Source organism: Notamacropus eugenii, chromosome X, assembly GCF_028372415.1.
Source record: "Notamacropus eugenii isolate mMacEug1 chromosome X, mMacEug1.pri_v2, whole genome shotgun sequence".
In the NCBI taxonomy this organism is placed as follows: Eukaryota; Metazoa; Chordata; class Mammalia; order Diprotodontia; family Macropodidae; genus Notamacropus; species Notamacropus eugenii.
In genome coordinates this window covers 26,978,774-26,997,105 of record NC_092879.1, presented here as the reverse complement: position 1 = coordinate 26,997,105, position 18,332 = coordinate 26,978,774, and the positions used below count along the sequence as shown (strand labels likewise).

The 18,332-nt window shown below is 43.1% G+C and overlaps 1 pseudogene; it reads left to right on the top strand.

The window, feature by feature from the left end:
- Positions 1–1,471: 1,471 nt before the first annotated feature.
- The window catches only part of LOC140516289 (large ribosomal subunit protein uL6-like), a 75,732-nt pseudogene continuing 58,871 nt past the window's right edge, over positions 1,472–18,332 (top strand).

The window sequence follows — 18,332 nt, the reverse complement described above, 5'->3', positions numbered from 1 at the left end:
ACCTGACCCCCATCAATGACATTCTCAGGCACTGAAAGATTCAGCAGATACAATGACCAAGATGATGTCAATGATCTTTGAAAGATGGTGATGAGGAAGCAAGGTGTCATGGGAGCATGTAAAGGCAAGCATCCTCCTAATTTTCAAAAAAGGGAAAAGAATGGAGCCTTCCTACTCCAGGCCAGGGAATTTGACTTTCTCTTCTGGACAAAATTCAAGAACATAATCTTAGGCCATCGATACCATAGATACCAAACATCTTTTGATGGTTAACACAAAGGCTTCATCAAGAACAGGTCATGTTAGGCTAATCTTACTCCTTTGCAGACAGGGCTACTAGGATTACTGATCAGGCAAGAATGCTGTAGATAAGAATTTGCTGCAATTTTAGGAAAGTATTTGATATAGTAGCAATACTAGCTTAAATCTTTAAGTTCTTTACAAATGTTCATGCTTATAATACTCACTACATCTCTGGGAGGTAGGTTCCCCATTTTACAGATAAAAAAAACTGAAGCAGACAAAAGTGAAGTGACTTGCCCAGGGTCACATAGCTAGGAAATGTCTGAGGCTGGATTAGAACTCTGATCTTCCCGATTCTGGGTCCAGTGTCCAGCTGCCTAGTTTCATTTAATAATAAGCACACTGCGTTCCAGCTCAGCAATTTATGAGTCATTAGTCTTTTCAAATTTTCAGCCAACTGGAAGACTTTTTATCATCACACAGCACCAATCCTGCAGTTACTCATGGCTGGAAGCAAACTCAATAAGCTGCCATTTTGGAATCAGGCAGAGAATATCTGGACATGCTCTGTATCACTGTAAGAGGAAGAGCAATTCTGAATACGCTTAAAGGTTTGAGTCTTCGTTGGCCAGTTCCCCCTTCTGTATATGTGTGTATGTGTATTTATGTGTATGTATATATGTATATATGCATACATGTATATATGTGTGTATGTATGTATGTATGTATGTATGTATGTAAGTATGTATATCTGTTGTCTCCCTGATAGAATGCCTTAAGGGCACTTTTTGTCTTTATACTACCCACTCACCCCTACCTCCCTGTCCACCTCCACCCTCCCCCTCTCTGGTCTCCCCCTTCCCCCTCAGCAAGACCCCTGGCACATGGCAGGTGCCTGTTTAATAAAAAATACTTGTCATTTGATAATGGAAAGAGTTCTAACTGGAGTGTCATGGACAAGTCAGCCCCTGAGATTCTCAGTTTCTACATCTGTAAAATGGGAATAAACTGCTTGTTCTACCTTCCTCCCAGGGCTATTGCTAGTAGAGCTCATCATATCCTTTAAAATGCAGACATTGTTACAACCTCATTCTTTTGGTGCTATTGGAAAAGACCAAATGCTTTCTCTTTTCTTCCAAGTAGCTGCCATCTGCTACAACCCCCTAAGGACATCACAAGCATCTAGCTTCATTTTTCCCCATGCAAAATGGAGATAATTGGGAACAGCATGGCGTGAGTGGAAAGAAAGACCATGGGCCAATTAGAAAGAACTTGGCTTAAGCAGTCAACAGAGTGTTGGTCTGGAGTCAGAAAGACCTAGGCTCAAATTTGGCTTCTGACACTTGTTAGCTAGGCGATCCTGGGCAAGTTATTTGGGCCCTAACCAGCAGTTCAGCCACATATATCAGAGGTGACAAATACACCACCCAGATCCATATCACCTGCACCACTCTGCTTAGATCGGAACCAAATTGAAATGTCATTGAAAAATACTCTACAAAATAAATACAAATACAACCTAGACAGCATATTTTACAACAGTAAATATGCCACCCACAGGGATTTTAGTATATGGATTTGTGGTCCTCATTTCTATTTGAATTTGACACTCCTGATCAACATCCTTGGGCCTGTGGAAAAGTCATTTCCCTTCTCTGAGACTCAGTTTTCTCATCTTCAAATGGGGCTATACAATGTTAATGTAGTTTCCATGTCATCTGCCTTGGAGTCTAAGGGGCTGAGTCATGGCCCTGCTATTTTTAAGGCCTGGTGGCCTTACATGAATCACTTTGCCTGATCTGTAAAATAAAGGTATTAGGCTAGTCAAGGGTGGGGAAGCTGCAGCCTCGAGGCCACATGTGGCCCTCTAGGTCCTGAATCCAAACTTCATAGAACAAATCCTCTTAATAAAAAGCTGAACCCAAGGACCTGGAAGGCTACATGTGGCCTTGAGGCTGAGGGTTCCTCTGCCCCTGGACTAGCTAATCCTTACTATGTCTTCTAGCTCAAAATCTGGGCCTATAAATTATTATAGGGATATGTGGTTTCATTATTATTCCTCCAACATACTTTCTATCCTAAGGTGGATGGTGAGAGAAAGGAATAGTGAAATCGGACCTAGGGAACATGTCTGGAACATGAGAAGACAGGAAAACATGCCTGAAGGACATTGAGCTTGGAGAAGAGAAAATTTAGGACAGACTATGATAGATGCCTTCAAGTACAGGCTTTCTCAATTATACTTATTTAAATAGCTTAAAACAATTATAAGACTTTGGGGACATCCTGTACTGAAGCAGCAGAGAACAGTGGAAAGAGTGCTGTCTTTAGCATCTGAGGATGTGAATTCAAATCTCACCTGTGTCCGTACCTATGTGTCCTTGGGTGAGTTGCTCCCTTTCTCTGGGTCTCAGTTTCTTTTTCTGTAAAATGGAGGGGTTGGATTTCTGAAGTACCTTCTGGCTCTCAGTCTGTGATCCCTGATGACAAAGGATTAGTCTGGTTCTGCCTGGCCCCAGAGGGCAGAATCAGGAGTAATTAAGGGAAGCCCCAGAGAGACAGATTTAGGTTAATTATAAAGAAAAATTGCCTGAGGTTGAGAACTATCCCAGAGTAGAAGGAGCTGCCTGCCTCCCAAAGGTGGTAGTTGCAATCCATAAATCAATCAAGCATTTATTAAGTCCTTACTATGAGCTGGGCAGCAGATACAATGAAAGCCAAAAACACGGTCCTTGCCTTCAGGGACCTCATATTCTAACGAGAAAGATAACATGCAAACAAAGTGTGTCCATACAAAATATATTCAGCGTAAATGGGAGATGAGTGCAAAGGGAAGTCACTAGCAGCAAGGGGACCCAGGAAATGATTCCTGCAGAAGGTGAGAGTGGAGCCCTTTTTACCAGAAGCTAAGAGGTGGATGTGATGTGCAAGGGCATTCCAGGTAGGGGGGGCAGTCAGTGAAAATGCCCGGAGGCTGTGCCACGGGATTTCAGAGCTTAGCAGGGAGTAAATAAGGTGGAAGACAACTGGAAAGGTCAGAAGGATGTCGATTAGGAACATCTTTAAAAGTCAAATAGAGTGTTTAAAATTTTATCCTGGAGGGAATCACTGGAGGTGATTGAATGGGGTGGGGGTAGGGGGTGTCATCCAAACACTTGTTGGGTGACCCTTAAAGAAAAGTTTTGCTCACTTACAGATTTTAGTGCAGGTCCCCTGCCAGTTTTTCTGACTTCCAGATCTTCCGATTCTGTACTTCACAGGGCCTCAATTTCCTCCTCATCTCTAAAACTTGGTCCCTTCTAGCTCCCGATTCTCCTCTCTGATTCCTGAATCCTTTACAATTTGTGTGTGTGAATTTTTCACTATTTTTCCCAGAGAAGGCTGTAATGGAAGAAAGATGACATAGGACAGTAGACTCCTCTGGCCTCTCACTTGGACAGTACCCTCTTTCCTCTGGGGTCTTGAAGGAAGGAGTCTGAGCTGGATTTTTTTGGGGTGGATGACAAGGGACCCTTTTCTAGTAATTGCCAGGGGCAGGAGGGATGACTGGTTCAGGGATCTCTGCCAGGGAAGGAAAAAAAAATCCTTGAAGCCCTTCCTTTAGGTCCCCAGGGAGCTGTCCAGCAGGCTAAGAGAAATATCAGCAGCTGTATGGGCATCAAGCAAAAGGCTAAAATATTCCACTGGCATTGATTCTTGTGGGGGAAAGTGATTTTGTACGTCTCTGCCCAATCCAAGAGATGTATCAACTGCTTCAGGAGCAAAGAATGTATTTTCTTTAACAAAGCCCAGAAGAGACCTCATTCTCTCTCTAGTCTCAACCCCTCCCGTCTTATAGTCCGTCCTCTCCAGTTAGCCCCAGAGAGGAGGAAAGTGAAAATGAGTTTCTGAAACTCAGACTAGAGGTTCACTTAAGAGATCATAGCACCCATTTCCCAGTCTCCCCCATGGTCTGGGCAGAGGGTGATAGTGGAAAAGTTGTTGCCCTTGTTGTCTAGAAGGACAGGTTTTGCCAGCCTTTACCAGCTATGTGACTATGGGCAAGTCACTGAATCTCAGGTTTCCTCATCTGTTAAGAGAGGAGCTTGGCCTCAGTGATCCCAGAGGTGTCCTCCAGCTCTAACAGGCTGGGTTTCTGTGATTATACCTGCTCTGTTCTGAGCCAGGGTAGAAGTAGTTTTATTTAAGACTCTGCGGGAGCTAAGTGTGAGCTTTAAACACTATGGGGATTTACCCACCCAGGATCTCCCAGTCCTTTCCAGAAACTGACAATTCCAAGAGACAGGATTGAGGTGAGGCATAACCACAAACTTCCCGGGAGTGGCAGCTGTTAAATAATGAAATAGGAACCAAGAGAGGTTGTGGAAGGACTTTAAATATAGGATATTGAAAAATGAAAACAGGTAATGGATTGTTGTTGTCAATGTTCAGTTGTTTCACTTGTATCTGACTCTTCATGATCCCAGTTGGGGTTTGCTTAGCAGAGATACTGAAGTGGTTTGCCGTTTCCTCCTCCAGCTCATTTTGCAGATGATGAAACTGAGGCAAACAGGGTAAAATGACCTGCCCAAGGTCGCACAGCAAGGAAATGTCTGAGACTGGATTTGAACCCAGGTCTTCCTGATTCCAGGTGCAGCGATTTATCCATCATGGTGCCACCTAGCTGCCCTGACAATACTGGAGTTGATTTTAAAAAACAATCCTGCTTCTTTAAAGACAGGATATAACATGGTAGAGTAGAAAAGATGCCAGAGAACAAGCAAAACATTCCAGGTTTAAATTGCACTTTATGGAATGTATGACTCTGAGCAAGTCACCTGACAAGTTCAAATTCGAGCTCTGTCATTCACTGCCTGTGTGACTAAGTCACATAATGATAATAAATACACATATATAATTTATATATCACTTTAGGGTTTGCTAAGCATTTTTCAAATTATATCTCATTTGATTTTCACAACAATCCTGGGAGGGAGGTGTGATTATCAGCCCCATTTTACAGATGAGTAAACTGACAACAATCAAGTGACTTGCCTGCAGTCAAGTGTCTGAGTCTCCATCTGAATTTGGGTCTTCCCAATTCCAAGCCCATCTATAAAATTAGACACTTGGATTAGGTGACCTTTAATGTTCCTCCTAGTTCTAAATCTAGGCCCCTATGATTCTACGGTCCTAAGTTAACCTGTGTGAACCTCAGTTTTCTTATCTGTAAAATGGGGAATTGGCCTAGGCCCCCTCTAAGCTCCCTTTCAGCTCTAGATCCTGGATCCTAGGATGCTCTGAAGTTGGATGGAAGCAGGAGCTATTTATTTTACAGATGGAACTACTGAGTCCCAGAATGAATGACTGATTTGTCCAAGATGTAAGTGTCAGAATTACAGTCCATGTTTCTTGACTTTCAGTCTGAGAGGAGGAGCTATACAATCACAGAGGTGAATAGAGCCTACAGGTCACCTAACCCTGTATCGTGGCTATGCCAGAAGTTCAGAGCTGAAAGGGCCCTTAGAATTCTTAGAACACAGGATGTCAGAGCTGGGAGGAACCTTAAAAATAGATTTGTAAGAGCTATGAGAGACCTCATCTAATCTACCTCAGGGATTTTCAGATGGGGAGACTGGAGCCCTGAGAAGTGGTACTACTTGTCCAAGATCGGGACATTGTAACTTTGGCCTAGGACTAGAATTCAGATCTCCTGATGCCTGAAGGACATGAAATGTTCTGACATAGCAGAACCATTTCCATTACACCATTACATTTCCATTGCCTCTCAATAAGAATCCCTTTAGGCTCTCTCTGACATATGGTCATCCAACCCTTATCTGATCCTCTAGTGACAGGGAGCACACTTCTCTACTCATTCCATTGTTAGATAGTGCCAGGTGTTAAACAAGTCTGAAGTTGAGTTGAACTCTGCTTGTTTATGCCTTCCCTTCCCCTGCCCCTAAGCCTCACCCCATATTACTAGTTCTGCCTTCTGGGGTCAAGGTTACTACTTTTTCTCCATCACAGCTCTTTGGCTATGGGCAGTGTGATAGCAGGAACCCTGCAAGGAGTGAGGGGTCCTCGGAGAATTTGGGTTGGAATCCTGGCCCTTCTCTGCTTCATACTAATTGCACATTGTTTAGTTTCTGTTCTCCGGGATGCTTTCCTGATCTTAAAAATGAAAGGATTGTGTTTGATGACCTTCAGGCCACCTTGAAACTTCAAGCCTCATGAGCCTAGGAAAGGAGCAGGCACATCCTCCCTTTGCTCCACAAAGCACATGGTCTCCCTTTCCACAGCTGTCTAGAGTTCAGAGCCTGGTTGGCAGGGGATAAGGGGAGTTTGGGACAGAAAAAGACCTGGAGAATACCATGTAGGGAGCAGGCCTGTCTCAGCGGGCCAGGACAGGATGGCAAGGATCTCTCCCATTCCTCTGGTGTTGCTTCTGGGGCTCATGAGTGCCCAGGCAGTCACGAGATAAGGGTGAGGACTTTAGAATGACCCCAGAGGGCACAGACTGAAACCAAAGAAGTCCACACAGCTGTTGAAAATTGTTGCCCCTCATGTCTTCTCTATCAGACCTAGTTTGCCTCTGACCTACTGAAGAGCTCCAAGGGCAGGCGGGCCTGTGTCCCATCATGCTCTATAAATGACCCATCAGTGGCTGCCAAGGCTGGGACTCCAAAGGCCAGGCACCTGGCAGTCATCCTAGGCAACAATGCCAGCTCAAGTAATAATAAGGATTATAGTTACATGTATGTAACAATCGGTATTCTTTATTTTGGGAATGAAAGACAAATAGATTGGGTTAAGAATATAGAATGTCAGAACAGGAAAGGACCCTTGAACATAAAACATAGGGTGCCAGACTTGAATGGACCTTAGAACACAGAATGTGAGAGTCGGGAGAGGCCTTAGAACAGGGAATGTCAGAGCTGGGAGAGATCTGAGAACAGAGAATGTCAGAGTTGGGAGGGGCCTTAGAACAGGGAATATTAAATTAAGGAGACCTTAAAGATAATCCAGCGGCACACATACACACACCCCATTTGACAGAGGAGGAAGATGAGACCCAGGAAAGTGAAATGACTTATTGTTGGCCCAATAGACAGCAAGTAGTACAATCAATATTGGAATCGAAGTCCCCTGACCCCAAGTATAATGTTATTTGCACTATCCCACAATGCCTTTGTCATAATAAGGTAACATTATTTTTATAGTGGGAGGACATATGGAGGTTCTTTTTTTTCTCTCCTTTGCTTTAATATTTGTACAACTTCATAGTTGTGGTTACTTTCCCTCGTCCTCCCCCCACAGTGGAGATTGCATGGCCTCCATACTTTTTCCTCCTGTGCAATTCTTATCCTCAAATCCTACCTTCCAGGGCTGAGGCCAACCCTCACCCCCAACCCCAGAAGATTCACCCAAAGATTCACCCCAGAAGTGGGGGGGGGGAGGCTTCCTTGAATTATTTTGGCCTCTTGATGACACCATGAATTCCTTAGACTTTCATTTTCTCCCTTTTCTAGTTCCACAAGGCTTCAATGATGCCTCTTATAGCACTTAGCATGCATATGTAATATGCCTGCTTCCACCTGCCAAGTGTCTTTCCCCTGCCCATTGGCTTCTTCCCCATTGCAATTCCTCTGATGTGTGCTGTTATCTGAATCATGGACAAGTTAGCTTTACTGAGCAAACATTTCAATATTTTAACTTTAAGGACTGGCCATTTCAATGTCATGAATAACCTCTCCAAGGATGAAGATCACCTTCTTGGCAGGTGGTTTTCTGCTATGGCTAAAGCATCCATCCTTCTGTGGCTACTTTGGTGAGGAGACTCTTGGAGCTAAGATACAGTGGTCTCAAGATGGCAGATGTACATTCCACTCATTGACTGGCCCATGCTTGAAACTTGTCCAGCTTAAGGGAATCTTCCAGTACTTGTTCTCTGCGACCATAGACTTTGAGGATCTGGGGTTACCAGCAGAATATTTAATGGGTTTGAGATCACTGAAACTTTTTAAAATGTTATCCTAATGTAAATCTAATTCTTCCACTTTCATTTTGGGCCCCTTCTATTGGGGTCCATGGCAGCTCATGTCTAATAGAGATATACTGCTCAAGTATATTCATACACACACACACATACACACACACACACACACACACACACACACAAGCTCAACAGGATGCCCACCCAACCCTAGGGCATCCTTTGGGCATTGGAGAGGCAAGGGGTGGAGACGGCAGACCTTTGATTTCATTGGTGTAGATTATAAAGAATTCCCCAGTGAAAAAACTCCCTTCACGGTGCAGATCTGAACCTGCTCTGCAATTTTGTAGTCTTAGAGAATTGCCTGGAAGCAATGAGAGATTAGGTGACTTACCCAGAGTCACGCAGCTAGTGTATGTTAGAGATGAAATCAGAACCCAGGTCATGTTGGTTCCAAGTCCAGCTCTCTGCTCAACATACCTTGCCACTCCATCAATGTGGGCAGGAGACATTTTTCCAATATTTTGTTTTTCTAGTGTAGATGGTTAAACCAATTTCTTTCATTTTACTGTAGACTTCACTGAAGAGACTTTTTATTGCTCTGAGACCCAATGCAATTAGTATGATGTCATATGTAAATTGGAGCATTCTGCGAATCTTGCTACCAATGGGAAATCCTCTTATTTAGACTATGTAAAACAGTCTCCAAGACACTGTTGAACATATAAGTTCTTGTTTAACACCTCATTTGATTTCAATGTTCAGTGAATCAATAAACAAAGCTTTCCACTGTCAATCAATCAGCTAGTACCTGCTGTGCACCAGGCACAGAGACACAGACAGAAATGAACCAAGCCCTGCACTAAGGGAGATTGTGTTCTACTGGGAGAGACAACCTGTAGATTGCTAAGTATACATGCAATAAATAGCTGTTCAAATTGGAGGGCAGGAGGAGAATGGGTGGGGGGGGGTAGGGATAAGTGAGGGGAAGCCAGGCATCAGTAAGGGCTCCATGAGCAAAATTGTGAAGCAAATAAGAGATTCTAGGGTAAGGGGTTGAGGAGGCAGTGCTATGAATTCTTGTGTGAATTTAGCTACTATCCATATAAAAAACATCTACTCTAAGGAGGGGATTCAAGTCTCCACTTTGCTCTAGCAAGGGCATTGATTTCTCAAAATCAATAGAGTCAATACAGTGGGACCTCATCATCTTCATACCTTAAAGTCCATTATACAAATAAAGACAGTCAGTCAATAAGCATTTCTTAAGTGTTGACTGTGTAGTCAGGCATTGTGCTAAGTCCTGGGTATACGGAGAAGGACAAAAGAAGCCCTGCCTCAAGAAGCTCTCAGACTAATGGGACAGACAATAACTTTGTACAAACGAGCTAGAGACAGGATGAACTGATGAGAACTGACAAAGGTAAGGGGGATCCATGTAAGAAATTCCTGAAAGGAATGGGGATATCATCCTGTAAGAGGTAGAATTTTAGCTGAGCTTGAAGGATGCCAGGAGAAAGAGGAATGAGAGTACTCCAGGCATGGGGACAGCCAGAGAAAAGGCCCACAGCTGAGACATAAAACAGCAAAAGAGGCCAGTGTCATGGGATGGAAGAGTGTTGTTGAAAATGCTAGTCTCAGATCACCAACTGCCTCTGGGACATCTCAACTAGATACCTCCCAGATAGCTTAAATTCTATTTGTCCAAGGTAACAAACTTGTTATCCTTCCCATGAAGGCCTCCCCTCTTGCTTAGTTCCCTCTTGCTGTTGATGGTACTACCATCCTCCAGTCACCCAGGCTCTCTCTCACCCTCCATATATAACTATATGCCAAGTCCTCTTGCTCCTATCTTTGTAACACCTATGGGATCCAAGCCCTTTTCTCCTCTGACCCTGCCACCACTTTGGAGGAGACCCTCATCGCTCACACCCATACTCTTGTTATAGCCTGCTGTCTGGCCTCCTGACTCCAAGTGTTTCCCTATTTGCAGCTGTCTGATTGATCTCACTAAAGCACACTGACCATGCTATCCCTCCCTCCTCCATTCAATAAACTCTGGTGGCTTCCTATGACCTCCAGCATCAAATATCAAAATCCTCTGGTTGGCTTTGAAAGCCCTTTATGAACTGGCCCCATCCTACCTTTCCACTGTTATCACAACAGACTCCCCTGCATGTACTCTGAAATTCGGTGACACTGGTCTTTTTCATGTTCCTTACACACACAACTCTCCATTACTGGACTGGGCATTTTCACTGGATGGCTTTCATCCCAGGAATGCTCTCCCTCCTCATCTCTGCCTTCTGGTTTCCCTCAGATCCTAGCTAAAATCCCACCTTCTGCAAAAAGTCTTTCCCAGTCAGCCCTCCCTAATTTTGGGCGCATTTTTTTTTCTGTTAGTTATCTCTAATTTCCCCTCCATTAGAAGGTGAGCTCCTTGAGTTTGAGGGCAGAGACATTGAGTGGGGGGAGGCTTTCATTTTTATCCCCAGCTCTTAGCATTCTGTCTGGCACATAGTAGGTGCTAAATAAATGCTTGTTCATGAATTTCCCTCTTCGAGGCCTCAGTTTCCTCTCTGTGAAATGAATCCTCCAACATTCTATGTTCTATGTTCTATGATTTTTGTGATAAGAGGACTTTGTCGTCTGCTGTAGATCATCTCCCCTTTCTCAGCTTTCAGTATTTGTCTTTTTTCTACTCTGGGTAAAGTCAATACTCTTTGGACGACCCTACTGAAAAAGCTGCTCTCTTATATCAGCAATAAGAATGCACACAAGAATTGTCCTTAGATAATAGACAGTCAACTGAGTTGACTAGCTAGATCTCAGTAGGCCATAGATGTGGAGTTCAAATCTGGGGCCTTGGATCATTCTAGAATCCAACACTTCACAGCTGTGTGGCCAAGTAAAAATCACTTAGCCTCTTTGAGAACAATAACAGCTAGTATCATTTAGTGTTTTAAAGACCTTTACAAATACAATCTCCTTTGATTCTCACAACAAGCTTGTGAGGAGGGAGCTATTCTCATCCTCATTTGACAAATGAGGAAACTGAGGCAGACAAGTTAAGTGACTTACCCAGGGTCATGCAGCTCATAAGTATCTGAGGCAGGATTTCAATCTGTGTCTTCCTCAACTCCAGGCCCAGTGCTCTGTCTGCTGTTGTCTCATCTATAAGTGAAGATAATAATTTCACTCCTTACCTCCTGGGAGGAGATAGGAGAGAGTCTTTTATAAACTTCAAAGCACTAGATCAGGGATTCTTAACTTTTGTAGTATCAGAGAACCTTCTGGCAGTCTGGGGAAACCTAGTAACCTCTTCTCAGAATCATATTTTTAAATAGAAATAAAATCCATGGGATTACAAGGGAAACCAACTATACTGAAATAGTTATTGAGATTTTTTTTTTAATTCATGGACTTCAAGTCAAGTATTCTTGAACTAGAGAAATCTGTCATTTAGTTGTTTCAGTCATGTTCGATACTTCATGACCCCATATGGGGTTTCCTTGGCAGAGATACTGGAGTGGTTTGCCATTTCCTTCTCCAGCTCATTTTATAGATGAGGAAAATGAGGTAAGCAGGGTGAAGTAACTTGCCCAAGAGTCTGAGGTCAGATTAGAACTCAAGAATGTGGGTCTTTCTGATTTCAAGCCCAGTGCTCTATCCACTGTGCCACATAGCTGCCCCAGGATGAGGTTATTCATAAAGAATGATGGATGTGGTGTAGCGGAAAGAACGCTATCTCTGAAGTAAAAAAAATCTGGATGCAAATCTGCCTTCTGATGCTGTATGACTTTGGCAAATCCCTGAGCCACCATTTTCTCATCTGAAAAAAGAGGGTTTTGGTGGCCTCTGAGGTCCCTTCCAGCTCTAAATCTAGGATCTGATGTGTGATTTCATGCCTCAGTTTCCTCACCTGTAAAATGAGAGGGGTTGGAATAAATAACTGGCCTCTGATGTCCCCCTCCCCAGCTCTAGATCTTTGCTATCTGAACCTACATCCCAGCCCCGCCACTTACTGGCCTCATGACATTAGACAAATGCACTCAACCTTCCAATTTTCTCTTCTCTGGAATAGTACTTACACTATATAGCCCATGAGGTTGTGGAGGAGTACTTTATAAAGCCTAAAACACCCTATAAATGTGAGCTCTTATTATTATGGGCATCATCTCAGTCATTAAGAAAGCTGCCTCTGTGCCTTCTTGTTAGGAGCAGCACAGACAAAGACGAAGAAGATGCGCCAAGAGCATGAGCCCGAGTTCTGCAGTCGGCTCGGAACTTTGCCCATGACATGCCTGATGGATGGGTGGCCTTTCGTTCCTCCCCTCCCTTCTCCCTGAGCCTCCTGACACTTTGCAATCTTCCATCCTTCTCATTTCAAGAAAGAAACATTTGAGCCCAGACTCAGCAATTAGGATTATAGATCAAGAGACCTGAAGAGGGACATGAGAGGTCTTTTAACCCAACCTCCTTGTTTGGCAGAGGAGGAGACTGAGGCTCAGAGAGGGGCAGGCACTTGATCAAAGTCACACGGGCAGCAAGTGGCTGAGCTGGCATGCCAATTGAAATGATTTACTTCAAATCTGGCATTCTTTCCAATGCAGTGTTTGTTTCTCTCTCTCTCTCTCTCTTTCTGTCTCTGTCTCTCTCTTTCTCTGTCTCTGTCTCTCTTCTTCTCTTCTGAATCTCTCTCTGACTGTCTCTCACCATTTCTCTCTCCTCTCTGTCTCTCTTCTCTCTCTCTTTTCCTGTCTCTCTGTATTTTTCTGTCTCTTTCTATTTCTCTGTGTGTCTCTCTATTTCTGTCTCTCTGTCTCTGTCTCTCTCTGTCTCGCTCTCTGTCTCTCTCTGTCTCTCTCTTTCTCTCCCTGTCTCTCTCTGTTTCTCTCTTTCTTTCTCTCTTTCTCTCGCTCTCTCTCTCCTCAGACTCTCAGTTACCAAGTTCTCATATACATCTCTCAACACCGTGAAACAAAGAGAAAAGTTTTCCTTTATGCAAGTAGCTCATTTTTTAAGAGCATTCACAGCATCAGTGGGTGTTTTGTTGGTAGGAGAGAATCTGTTGGAATCTTAATGTACTGTTTAGATAGTTCACATCAATTGAAATGTTCTATGTGATGGCAAAATCCCTCCCTCCCCCGCCCAATCTAATTTAGCCAAAGATGTTTTTTTTATTAAAAGAAACTTTCTGAGGATGAAATACAAACAGATAATAATTCATTCATTCAACCAATATTTATCAAGCTTGATTTCGAATGCTCTCAAACCCCAATCTTGTCCTCCCAGCTGAATCACCCATCTTTGCAGAGTTGCCTGATGGATTTTGTTGTAAGTATCAACTTCCTTAATTGTGACAGAAAAGAACAATGTGAAAATAAATGTTTTGGCCTCTCTCCACCCCTATTCCCCCTCCTTATTCCTCAGTGTCTGTCTCTCCACTGAGCTCCCATTGAGAAAACCTGGTAATTGACTCTGTTACCTTTCTGTTACTAATGTGCTAGCAAAAACAACTGGTTGCTGAGCCTTCATTTTCACAGGAAGCACTGTGTGACAGAGCTGGAAGTAGTGACCAGGGAGTGGTAGAAGCTGGGGGAGACCTTAGATGCCACCCAATTTCACATGTTCATTTTGCATGGAAAAGCTCAGAAAACTGAGGCCTGGAGAGACGAGTGAATTTCTCCATGTTGCATAAACAATTCCAAGATTCGTGTTGCTTATCATTCATTTTAAAAGTCAGCTTCTTAATTCACTATTCTTTTCACTATTAAAGTTGAACCATATCTTCCCCAAGTCAAGTCAAGAAACATTCATGAAGCCCTTGTGCCAGGCACTGTGCTAAGCTCTAGGTATACAAATAGAAGCAAATAAACTGTCCCTGATCTCAAGAAGTTGATATTCTAAAGGGGAAGACAGTACACAAAATGGCCCTGAAAGGGAGAGGAGAGGGAGGAAAGAAAGTACCCATGTGAAGGCATGGTAGCAAAGTCCGGAGAGTCAGAAGCAGAGCCAGAAAAAGAATGAAAGATGACCAGTCTGGATGCTTTCTCAAAATGGAGGCCATGGGAGGAACAAGCCAGTGGGAGAAGGGGACCGAAGGAATGGAGGGATGTTCAAGAGTGAGGACCTAGGGACACTGAGTGAGCTGCAGTAAAGTCTAGAGAGTCAGAAGTAGGGCTGGAAGAGAAATGAAGGATGGCAGGCCTGGACCCCAGGAGATTTCATGAGCCATTGCTAAGTTGGGTAGCTGGTTCATGGCAAGGAAAGCAAAAATATATCTTGCTCCTCTCCACCTGGTAAAATCCTACTCATCCTTCAAGGTCCAATTAAGGTACTGACTGTGAAGCCTTCACTCATCTCCCCCAGGCTGAAAATTATTTCTTCCTCTTCAAATTGTCCTGTGTATGGCTTTCTCTGTTGCCCCATCACATTCTATCTTGTTTCATGCTTATATGGGAATTTATTAATCTTATTAATGCCTTCTAAGAGTTCACTTGGGGAAACTGAGGCAATGAGGGAAACACAAACACACATATACATTTCTTATTTCACTCATTGTACGTGTAAATATATATGTGTATATATATAAAATATATATGTAATGTATGTATTTCTTATGTATGCATGCATACATGTATGTATGTATATATAGGTGTACATTTCCCAACATGCTAAGGTTTCCTTTTCTCTTTGCCCTTCTCGAGACTTCTGGCCTTTTTTTTTTTGGCTTCAATCCCAGGCAACTCCTAATGCAGAGACTTCAGTGATGTCCCCTGAGGAATAAGGTGGCCCATTGTCACCTGCTGGTTATAATTCTGGCTCAAGTTTCTTCTCACCCTCACCCCCTCCACTGGAGGAACTGGGATGGATCCTGGAACACACCGTGGAGATCCATCATGGAAAAGTGACCAAGATGATGTGAGACAAACAGATAATCCACACCGGGGCCTGGTAAGCCTGATGGTTTGCTCAACTTACCTAATTCAGTAAGTTCCAAGCATTCAGTCCTTTCCTTATTCTTTCTTCTATCTCCCAATTGTAAGGAGGCATGGAAGGAGGAGAGACCACCAGGCCAAGTAACCCCGTGCCAGCCCTGGAGTCAGAAAGACTCATCTTCCTGGGTTCAAATCCAGCCTCAGACTGTATGACCCTGGGCAAGTCACTTCACCCTGTTTGCCTCAGTTTCCTCATCTGTACAATGAACTGGAGAAGAAAATGGCAAACCACTCTAGCATCTTTGCCAAACAAACAAACAAATGGGGCCACAAAGAATTAGAGACAACTAAAAAACAACTCAACAATAACAACAAAGTACCACAAATAAGGTTGGTTGACATGAGAGCAAGAAAAGAGTAGGAGCCTAGGAGTAGAGCATAGGAGCCAATAAGAAATTTTCCCATTTTAGTAACTATGGAACAAGCTCTTTATCACATTCTATACCAGTATCAACACTGGGGTCAGGCCTCGCCACCCAGGCTTTGTGAGCTTGGGCAGTAGGGAAGGGGAATGGCACAAGAGTTTGAAGGTTGAGACCTTCTTGTTAAGCATGGGTCTACTACGAGCTTTGTGCACTGAGGAAAACTCCTGGCTGGTGACATGGGTATACCACAGCTTAGCCAGGCTGATATTACTCTCCTTGAACGGTTAGTTAATTAACTAAGTGAAAGTCTACTTCCCTGCTGGGCATTGAAAACAGGGAAGTGAGCCAGATGGGACTTGGATTGCCTTTGAAGTAGCCCCAAATGTGCATATCACCCATACCAGGTTTTGTAACCCCAGTTACAAAGACCCCAGCACATCTTGTGTGGAAAGCCAATGAGAAGCTCATTTATATAGAACAGGGTAGAGAACCTGCGGCCTCCAAGCTACATGTGGCCACAAGGGCATAGGTTCCCCACCCCTGAAGAACTTTCTAAAGTTTTTTGCATTCATGATCTCATAGATTTATAGACTTTGGGAGCTGGAAGGGACTATATAAATCATGTATTCTCTACTTCTTAGCCTACCTTCCCATTTCTCAAGTGAGAAAACTGAGTTTCACAGGGCTACCTAACCAGATTAAAATGTAACTGGGAAATATTTAACCAATTAAGAAAAAGACAACAGAACTTAAGATCATAAGATTTAGAGATGGGAGTTTCTCTAGCCCACATCTCATTTTACAGATAAGGAAATTCATTAGTAAGGAACAGAGCTGGGATTTGAACTTGGGTCTTCTGACCGTAAATCAAAAGTTCTTCTCTTCATACCCTTTTGTCTCCTTGTCTTTCCTTCCTAGTAAGAGACAGTCCAGTATATAGAGTGATGAGACTAGAATCAGGAAAACATGATCTCAAATTTGACTTCAAACACTTACTAGCTAAATGAACTTGGGCAAGTCATTTAACCCTGTTTGCCTCAGTTTCCTTAATTATAAAATGAGGATAATAACTGGGTTGTTATGAAGATCAAATGAGATAATATTTGTGGAAAAAACGCTTAGTGCATCTTAGTAGGTACTTAGTACCACTTAGTAGGTACTATATAAATAAAATCTATAAACTCTCAAACTCTTTCAACAGCTTCCTACATGGACTCTTGGCTTCTAGTCTTTTCTCTAATCCATCCTTCATACACCTGCCAAAATCATCTTGTAATAGAACAAGTCTGACTATGATACTATACTGCTCAATAGCCTTCAATGGATCGCTATTTATCTGAAAATTAAATACAACTATCTTGGCGTGTGGAGCCCTTCATTGCAAGAATCCAGTCTACCTTCTAGGCTTTCCTCACCTTACTTACTTCCCCTTCACATACATCTAGCTAAACTTGCCCTGTCGCTTGCTCTCAGACAAACTCAAAACTCCAAAATTCTACCTCTGAGCCTTTGCACTCAACTGTCCATATGCCAGAAATGCCCTCTCTCCTCACCTTTGCCTCCTTCAGTGTGCTCCCTCCTACAAAAAAGTCTTTCCTGATCTCCCCACTTGTTCATTCTGTTCTCTCCTTCCTCAAGGTCTATTGGATTTCTCTGTTTAAATGTTGTGTCTCCAAGTAGGATGAAATCTTCAAGGTAGGAGTAGTTCTTTATAATAGGTCTTTATAACCTCAGTGCCTTGTATACAGTAAGCACTTAATAAATATCCATTAGATTGGACTTGGAACTATCAGATGATTTGTAGAGGTAAACCTCACACCTTGCCCTTCACTACTACATCTTGGGTATCTATATACTTTCCATCTGTCTCTCCCCTCATTCCCTAAGTGAGGACATCTTTTCTACCTCTTTCCCAAAATTCAAAAGTCCCTAGTTATGACAGACAGGAAAATTGATAGATTTAGAGGCACCAGGAGAAGAAATGAGCCTCTCCCATAATCCTGTCCTCAAGCCTAGGAGCTGGTGAAAGCAATGTGTGAGATCGGATCCTTTCTGTGGACCCTGGATACATTCCTCAGCACCAACTCAATCTTTCCACCTTCCCATACTGGCACAGAATTGAAACCTGAGGAAAGTGGTGACTCACCCATCTGTATTCATCCTGGAAGGCATGTCAGATGCTCAGAGTCAGGGGAACTATGCAGCTGGGAATAGGGCATTAGGCCCACCCTCTTGCTCTGGGCCAATAAGTATTTTCAGCACTGTTACCCCCTCATCTTACCAATACAGGCAGATCTCATGTCAGGAGCCAATGAAAAGCTCAGATGTACATAGAGTTTTCCAGAGCCCTTTTACATGTATGACTTCATAGATTCATAGACTTTTGGAGCTAGGATCATGTAGTCTCTATCCCCTATACTACCTTCCCATTGGATAGATGAGAAAACTGAGTTTCACAGCTACCTGACCAGATTAAAATGTAACTGGGAAATACTCAGAAAAATTAACAATGATGCAACAGAACACAGATAATGTTCATTGACAGATGTTCATATGCAGTTTTCTTAGTCAATATGTACCCACTGGGATCCATATGTACAACTTAGTGGCCCCTCTTTCTGTTGAAATTTAATACTGATACCTTAGAGCACAGAATGACAGAACTGCAAGGTGGTGCAGTAGACAGAACAGTGGACTAGGAGTCAGGGAACCCTGAGTTCAAATCCAGCCTCAGACACTGTGTCCCTG